Source organism: Crocodylus porosus, unplaced genomic scaffold, assembly GCF_001723895.1.
Source record: "Crocodylus porosus isolate Cpor-Errol unplaced genomic scaffold, CroPor_comp1, whole genome shotgun sequence".
NCBI classification, from domain to species: Eukaryota; Metazoa; Chordata; order Crocodylia; family Crocodylidae; genus Crocodylus; species Crocodylus porosus.
This window is the reverse complement of record NW_017728951.1, coordinates 12053321-12062035: the sequence shown is the minus strand read 5'-3', so window position 1 is coordinate 12062035 and position 8715 is coordinate 12053321. Positions and strand designations below refer to the sequence as shown.

General features: G+C 41.6%; 1 long non-coding RNA gene across 1 annotated transcript in view; it reads left to right on the top strand.

Annotated features, from left to right (window-relative positions):
• Window positions 1–8343, top strand: part of LOC109323912 — a 21823-nt gene extending 13480 nt beyond the window's left edge. The window contains exon 3 of the long non-coding RNA XR_002104778.1: window positions 8331–8343. This is a non-coding gene — a long non-coding RNA (uncharacterized LOC109323912). The remainder of the gene's footprint in view (window positions 1–8330) is intronic.
• The last annotated feature ends 372 nt before the right edge of the window (window positions 8344–8715 follow it).

The window sequence follows — 8715 nt, the reverse complement described above, 5'->3', positions numbered from 1 at the left end:
TTTCTAAGATCTTCCCCAGGATAGAAGTCAGGCTAATGGGCTAATTGAATCTTCAGATTTGGATTTGGCTGAATTGAATAAATTGATATCAAATCCAAATCAATAAATCAAATCACTGTCTCTGATTTGGGCTGAATCTGAATCCAAATTGAATAGGGCCTGCTTCATGTATCTCTAATATCCACCAAATGCTAGGGCTGTCCTCAGAGTCAAAGTATATCTGGCCAGGATGCAGACTTCACTCTGAGGCGCTCTCTCTTAGGTATCAGCAGTCTGGAGGTGGGATGCCAAGGCCCACAGCCCTTCTCTAGTGGGGTGCATGAGAGAGGCTGCTGGTTTCCCCTCGTTCAATGGTGGCCTTGGGGAACCTTCCTGGAGGACGGGGATGGGGATAGGGACTCCTCTCAGGGAGGAGGAGGAGGAGGAGGAACCCAGGTGGGACAGGGAGGGACAGAAAGGAAGAGAAGGAGGGACCCTTTGTTACTCTCAAGTCTCTGCTTTTGTATTCTTCTTTCCTCTTGATTACTCCTGATAACTCTTCCTTCACGGCTATCTCTGGGTGGTTGTCTCTTTGTGGTTGCAGGTCCACGTAGCCTTCCGGGCCTTCTCCTAATTTTGTCTGTTCCCCCAAAATCAAGACTTAGGCCCCCCTGCTCTGAGGCCTTGTAGCTGATGCCACTTATTGCATGTTATGGGCAGTATAGTACATACTTCCTTGGTTCCCAGACTTTGTTCTTGTTGACCTTGTTGTGTTAGACAGTATGATGTATGCCCCCTCAATTCTCAGGCTGTGTCCATCCATTGGCCTTGTTGTGTTAGACAGCCTGTCTGCCTCCAAGGTTGGGTGAAACTGTGCAAGACCCAAGATCTTAGAAATCCATGCTTACCATCTTGAACCATCCTAATGTGCACGTGCGCACACGTACACGCACCCCCCCCCATAAGTCAATTTCTAAAAAACAGACCTTTAAAATACCATTTCTAAGCCAACATTTATAATCTATCATTCTGGAAGCATCTACATGTGCATCCGACTGTGCAGTTGTCGCTGTGCAGTCATTTAATACTTGCATTAGCAGTTACTGTGCAGTCTGGGTGGTGCACGGGTTGTTTCTGACCCTACTGAGCAGCAGCAGCAGCAGCAGCAATGAGCTACTGCACAGTAGCTTGTTGCTACTCTGCAGCAGCACCGGCATCACAGTTCGTACCTGCTGATGCAATGTCACCATAGCTTATCACTACAGCAATGTAGCTTCCCATGTAGATGTGCCCTCTGTCATTTTAAATCCTCACTGGATTCACTACTTGTTTAAAAAGGCTAGGTTTTTAATTCCAAAATTGCATCTTTCTTCAATTAAATTTTCATTTTCACTGATTAGAAGGGAAGGTGTCAAGTATTATGGTAATCCATGTCAACTGCTAATTCAAACCTGTCAATATAACACCCAATGTTGACATAGATATACTTCAGGGTAACACTTTGGTCTGTTTATGCACTGGAGACAGGAGATGACAAACAATAATGAAATGTATGTGGCTGTCAAGAGCAGTCATAGAGGATTGCCAGTTAATTGTTTCCTTCCTACATCATCTGTGAAGCATTTTATTTTTCTCAAATAAAACAACAGATTCCAATTGGCAGCCAGATGAAGATGACAGCCTAATATTTGTTGAACATGATTTGTGTTGGGTGGCAATCTGAGTGAATTAACACTCAAATATTTGTCCATAAAGAAGGGGAAGCAGATTCTTCTTGAAAATTGGGGTCTTAATCTCATAGATGATTCATAGATGTTTGGGTTGGAAGGGACCTCAGCAGATCATTGAGTCTGACCCTCTGCCCTGGGCAGGGGAGTGCTGGGGTCAGACAACCCCAGACAGATGCCTATCCAACCTCCTCTTATAGACTCCCAAGGTAGGGGAGAGCGCTACCTCCCTTGGAAGCCCATTTCAGATTCTGACAACCCTTACCATAAAGAAGTTCTTCCTAATATCTAAATCTGCTCTCCATCAGCTTGTGGCCATTGTATCTGGCCATTGTAAGGGGTGACCTGGTAAACAGAGTATCTCCTATTCCATACTGCCCCCCCGATGAATTTGTAGGCAGCCACAAGATCACCTCTCAGCCTTCTCTTGCGGTGGCTGAAGAGGTCCCAGGCCCTCAGTCTCTCTTCACAGGGACTTGCCTGCAGGCCCCTAACCATATGAGTGGCCCTCCTTTGAACCCTCCCAAAGTTGTCCACATCCCTCTTGAAGTGTGGTGCCCAAAACTGAACACAGTACTCCAACTGTGGCCTCACCAGTGCCACATAGAGGGGAAGTATCTGTTTGTTATGCACCTGCTAATGCATGATAAAGTGCAGTTAACTTTACCGATCACTTTGTCACATTGGTGACTCATGTTCATCTTAGTGTCAACAATGCCTCTGAGATCTCAGTGTGTGTATATATATATATATATATTCTCCCTGTTGAATATTCAGAAATCAATGGATTAAGGTTGACTGGCCAGAAGGAATGTACATGTATGCACCTAACAATAGTATTACAGTTCAAACGTTGACCTTTACCCTTTTATGGACAAAGCACCTTACAGTAATTTGTCTGGTAGCCTTTGTTGATAAGGTCAAAATTTACTGCATGAAGTCTGAGTTGGAAAGACCAAAGAGAAGTGTATTTACGAAATCTTTTAAGGCTACCACTGAAGTGTTTGTTTCCTGAAGCACAAGGTTGACCGTTTTCAGTGCGAGGGCATCAAGCAAGAATCTAAGTCCAATCAGATTGAAAGAAAAACTTAAAATATCTATACTGGAGGTTCTTTTTTTCCAATAAAAATACTTAAAGAAAGACCCCAAACCTCCTTACCATAGGATTTTTTTACTTGTTTTATAAATAGGTAAGGTATTATGGGGAAGCCACTGAAAACCAAGTGATTAATTGTTACAGAGGATAGCAGAATTAGGGGTCTTTAGGCAATGGTGACAAGATGGCTATTCAAACAAGCAGAGTGAAATTAGTCTTATGTTAGTCTTGGCCGTTATTGTTGGGAGTAGTTATGTGGGTGTGTGTTGCTGTATTATGCTCACTTCGGGGCTCAAAATGGGTCTATATGATGGAAAGCAAACAAATGTTCACATAGGTTGTAATACTGAGTACTGCTACCTCAGAATTAAAACTAACCCCATATTTTGGAATGAAAGCCCGTCATTATGTGGAAAAACATAATGCAGAGAAAATGGACCTCTTTTGATGAGCAGCAATTGGGGGCTATTTTTAAAATCCTCTTTAAAAGTTGGATTTGGCTTAAAGAGAGAAGTTCTTAGGAGGGCATTCAGTCTGGTATGGTTTCATTTGACAAGCATATTTTATTGTGCAATCGGGAGGAAATAAATATAATAATTAGACAATAGATTAATTCCACCTGCCATAATCAAAGGGCATTGTACACAAAAATCTTCCAAATGCAATAAGTTATTGCAAATGCAATAACTAAAGTAATTTGAAGTGCGTTTAAACTTCACACAGCTGATACCCAAGGTGGAGCTGGCAAAAGCTGAGAGTGTACAAATCAGTGTTGCACCTAAATGGGAGGATTACAGCTGCTTGATGCTGAAACACATTGCAGAGGTTAGCATCACAGAGGATTACAACCTACTTGGGAATCTCACCTGGCTCCCTGCTAGCCTGGGATTATTCATTTCATGTTATTTCTTTTCCAGACAGATATTTGGCCAATCCATTTTTAAATGTAATGCAGAGGGTAATGGGATCGTGTTCCATTAAAACCATTTAAACCCTGAACAGCACTGAACAACAAGTTGAAGAAGGCCTATGAAGTCGTCAGCAGGACCAGCGTTCCAGCAGACTCAGTGAGTCACCATGAAAGAGGAAGCAATGATCCCTGGAGAATAATGGAGCAGAAGCGATAGTCAGACATTGCAATGCCTATTTTAATATAATAGATGCTATTCGGCAAATTCCAGGAAATTAGAAGCACAGTGAAAGTTCAAACACTATCATTAATTCACCCCACTGGCCTGGGGTGAATTCTTTTCTTTCTTCCTGATAGATAACCATGTAATTTATATTGCCCAAGGACAGTGTTTTAGACATAACTTGTGAATTTCCTGGCTTCAGTGCTTTTAAACTATGAGAGATGACATTTAATCAACATATATAACATTGTTCATATGGACTGTCTTTGCTTTATGAGTGCAAATATCCTAAAAGATCTCCTCTAACTCTGATATCTCCTGTGTGTGCATGTGCACTAGCGCATGCAGCGGGGAGGGGTGGGGGGGGAGGGGAGAGATGCTGATGTTGCCTCTTTTAAGGCAGTATATTACAAAAGCCTGAGCTGGAGACATGCTTCTGATTGAGTTATACTAGACTCAAATTGATTTATTATATGTTTCATCTATAAAACTCGGTAAACCCTCTTTTGCTATATTTTCTACTATATCTGGTGTATCAGTTCAGTATTAATTATGTTTGCACTCCCAAATCTGTTACAAACAGCTTTTGCACTTGTGGCTCCAGTTCCACAAAGTACTTAACCATATCATTAACCTAACTTGGCTTCAGTAGGATTTAGCACGTGTGTAAAGGTCAGCATCCACTTAATTGCTTTGTAGAAACAAAATATAATCTGGGCATTAAACATGATGACTCTAAATGCCAGTTTCTTCCATAGTCCCCTTTCACCATACCAGCTGAGCACCTCACAATGTACAATGAGCACAATGTAGTGTCTACTGCCCCATCCTAGTATAAATCAGGTGCGAGTGAGATGAGCACAAGATCTTACCGGGATTTACATTTTAAGTAAAAATACAAATAAATAAAGTGAAAAAAATACTTTGAAACAACCACAGAATTTGCTAAATAGCCTTAAACACTAAAAATAAGGATTCTACCTTTTCAATCCTCATTTTTCCTGTCCCAGCACCTTTGTGAATTCATATATCAGTTGAATGTCTTTACGTACATTTATATCAGCTTTCCACTGGAATTACTCCATTGGAATTACTGTTGATTTATCTTGTCCTTATACATTATTTGTTGTTCATTTACAGTTTAGGTCACAACTCAACAAATTAATCTGGAGACAAAATCCTGTATACACTCCACCATTTGTAGGATTGGGGCCTAATTGACAATATCAGAGTAAAAATTGAAGAATGTCCAGAGTTTTAGAGTGATGGGGACAAAATGCATACGCTTTAATACTTGTTGAATTTAGGCCTTATTTTACCATCAGTCTCTGTTCAAAAGACAAGCTGACATCAGACCACTGGAGAGCCTGATTTTTATATTTTGAAGCACTATATATTCAGTGAGCCAGGCACTCAAGTCAGTAAAAAATGGCACCATTTGAAAGTGGGCAGATGGATTTGAAACAATAGATTGTTACATGACAGCAATCAGTGATCATTTAATCTAGAAGTTTGCAAACACAGTTTATGTTTTGAGTTTATCACAACATGTGGTGACTATAACTTCCTTTATTTGTTTTATAATTGAATCAATTAATTTAGTAATGAAAATGTAGCTTAACATGTAAAATTTATTATCTCCTCTTTTTGTTTACCTTCATTCTGTTTTTTGATTTCCTTCAATGTCTGCTGGCTATTGTGTAGAGTGTTGCCAGCCCCCAGCCCCTGGCTAGCACTCTGAGGCAAAGGGGGGAGGGGGAGAGAGGACTACTTGTGTGCAGTGCATGCGTGTTCTGACGTTACTAAGCTTTTTCAGGCTCTCTCCCTGCTTCTTCATACTGTCTGCAAACCTGACAGGCAAGGGAGCCAGCAGGGGACTGATAACACAGCATTTATCAGCCCATCAACAAAACAAAAGCCTCTCTCATTCTGTCAAGCTCTTCTTAAACAGATTTTTCCAAGGAAGGAACAGAGGGACATTACCAGCTGACCTGTTGATTAGCTCCAAAAAGCCATAAGCGGACACTGTCCTGTCTGCCTTACACAGACACCTCTCAGCATTAGCTAGCATACCACATGCCTAGCAGCCATGGAGCTGGGGTCCATGCTGTGGGAGATGGGAGGGAGAGAGTGGGGGGAATCCCTGCTTGACCAATTTATGGTGAGGGAGGAGAGGGGTGGGGGAAAGCTAGGCAGACCCTACTATGCCTGCAGTCTCTGCTGGTGCTCTGGCAAGGGAGCAGAGGGGTGGGGTCAGTCCTGCTCTCTGGAGCAGACAATCCAGCCCAGGGCTGCAAAGCATCTGGGATGCTGGGGCACTCTGGTTTAGCTTAAATCAGGAAGGGGTCTGAGACTGACATTGCATAAACCTGGCAATGTTTACTTCCTCTTCCTACTGCTGCTGAGGTTTCTGGGATTTGTTGTCCAGAATTATAGCAGCAGGACTCTGCAAGGTTGCTCATCACTTCTCTTCCTGATTCCAGGTGTCCCTGGGATTTGTAGTCCAGAGTTGCAGCCAGTGGGCAGTAAGTTTGAGAGGGGGAAGGGTGTTTAACTCCCTTCCCTGGCCCCAGACCTCACTGGGGTTTTCCTGGGGGTGGGGGGAATTCCCCCTGCAGACTGGGCTGCATCCCCAGCTGAGCTTGCCCCCCCCCCTCCACCCATCAGCCAGCCCTCACTGCTCCAGCTGGGGAGCAGAGGTGCAGGGCCAGCCCTACTCTCTGGAGCAGACCACACAGCCCAGCCCAGCCCAGGGCTGAAAAGCATACTGGGATGCTGAAGGACTGTGATTTAACCTGAATGAGAAAGGTGGGCCAGAATTTTCATAAACCAGTTTGACCAAAATCAGTTAAATCAGATGCTACATTCAACCAGGTTTATCTTAAACCATTTTCAGCCATTTTGAAGCTGGTTTATGTGCTCTGAACATCAGTTCTGTTACAGGTTTAAACCAGTTTCTGATAACTTAAATGGGTTTATGTATAATGTCTGTCTCTAGCCCAGGGGTAGAGATGGACTTCAAGGGGAATCACAGGTAATTAATTGAGGTAACACACATAATTTTATCAAAATTTATCATGTGCTTGTATTAAAAACACTGTGTTAGTTGGAGTCCAGTCCAAAGTAGCTTTATTCTAGCTAGTTTGGGCAACATGAGCAATGAAACTGTGGCATCATGGCTGCACCATGGGTGGTACAAATCCACTTGGGATCCTGGGTGCACACTCAGTAACTGAAATCTGCACTACCATGGCTGCACTACTTTGGTACCAAAGCAAGATAGATTATAGGCAGCTCAGGTGCATTTGTGCCCTGAAATCATGTATTGTAGACATAGCCAGAGATTCCTAACACCATATAATAGTAACTTACAGCATTTTGAGTCAGCCGGTGATGATCCCTGTAATGCTGTATTCCTGATCCGTTTCAGTTGATTGGAGCTGGGGACAGAAAAAAACCTAAGGACAGACTTTTTGAATTTGTCCCTGGACAAGTTTTTCCTAAATTTGTCCCAGAATGGAAATATCCTGGCATCAGTGTGTATACGCATCACACTTCTGACCAAAGTTTAGTGAGTGACTGAATGCACGACTGCTTTTGCCATTGATTCAATCATGCAATCCCAGGATAACTGTTTAGATGCACTTTGCAATGTCCTGGGGTAAACTGTTAGTACTTCTTATCCCATGAACTTTTTTTAGTATTTGTTCTGGGACAACAGACATGGACATATGAATGGGTGCATTTTGTTCCAGCACAAAATGGTTTGTCCTGGGACAAATATGATGTCTGCCAAAGTCTACCAAAATTCCTCAGCTTTGGGTTTGTTTTTTACTTCCTTCTCCCTTTCTTACCTACATATATGCACACAGGAACCCACACATGCCCTAGTACCATGCTGTCGACTCAAAGAAATCAAGACTTCAGTGTGTCATGAAAGCTACTGGCTCGCTTGTAGGTAGTAGGTCTGGATGAACTGAGACCCATCAGAACAATGCTCTGGAGCATCATTCTGGTTTGCTATGTACACAGCCTGTTCTTTAGTCAAAAGATTTGAACTGTCAAAGCTTTCCTTCTCGTGTCTTTTGCCAGCACTCAATTTATGTAGTTGTAAATACAAAATAAAACACACATGACATTTTGGGGACTTCAAAATCCATAAAAAATCTGTCTGTAATTTTCTGAGTGAATGAACACTAGCAATTTATTACTGCTTTGTGAATACTAGCAAGACATTTCTAGCTTCTTAAAGAGTTTTATTCCTCCATATTAAACACTTATACAATCAATATTGATTTTGCTATAACATCTTATTTTAGAATATTCATCATATATTAAAATGTAATGCAGTGTTTATTAGACTCTTATTTTCTTGTTTCTCAAAGTATTTTTCAGACTCCTACCTTGCTACATTGTCAAGCTTGTCATTGTCTTTAATGCTGCTAAATTATTGTTTTGCCTTCTGTGCAGACTCAGAAACATACATTATTCTGAAGTACCACTTAAAAAGTTTGGTACTTTAATTCTGCCAGGCATAAAAATGGTAAAAAAAATTTCTTGTTTATCACAATCCAAAGAGTCTTATCAATTATTAAATCTGTATAAATCACTCTGACTTACAGTGAGGTAAACAGAGAACATAGTCACGCATTTATAACTCCATTAAAACTAGGGCTATGATTCTTGTGAGAGAAGTTATTAACTAAGGCAATTTATTACAGAATCTCAGAGGTAACTAACTTCTCTGTGAGCAACTAGAAATATAGATTTTCAGCCTGTA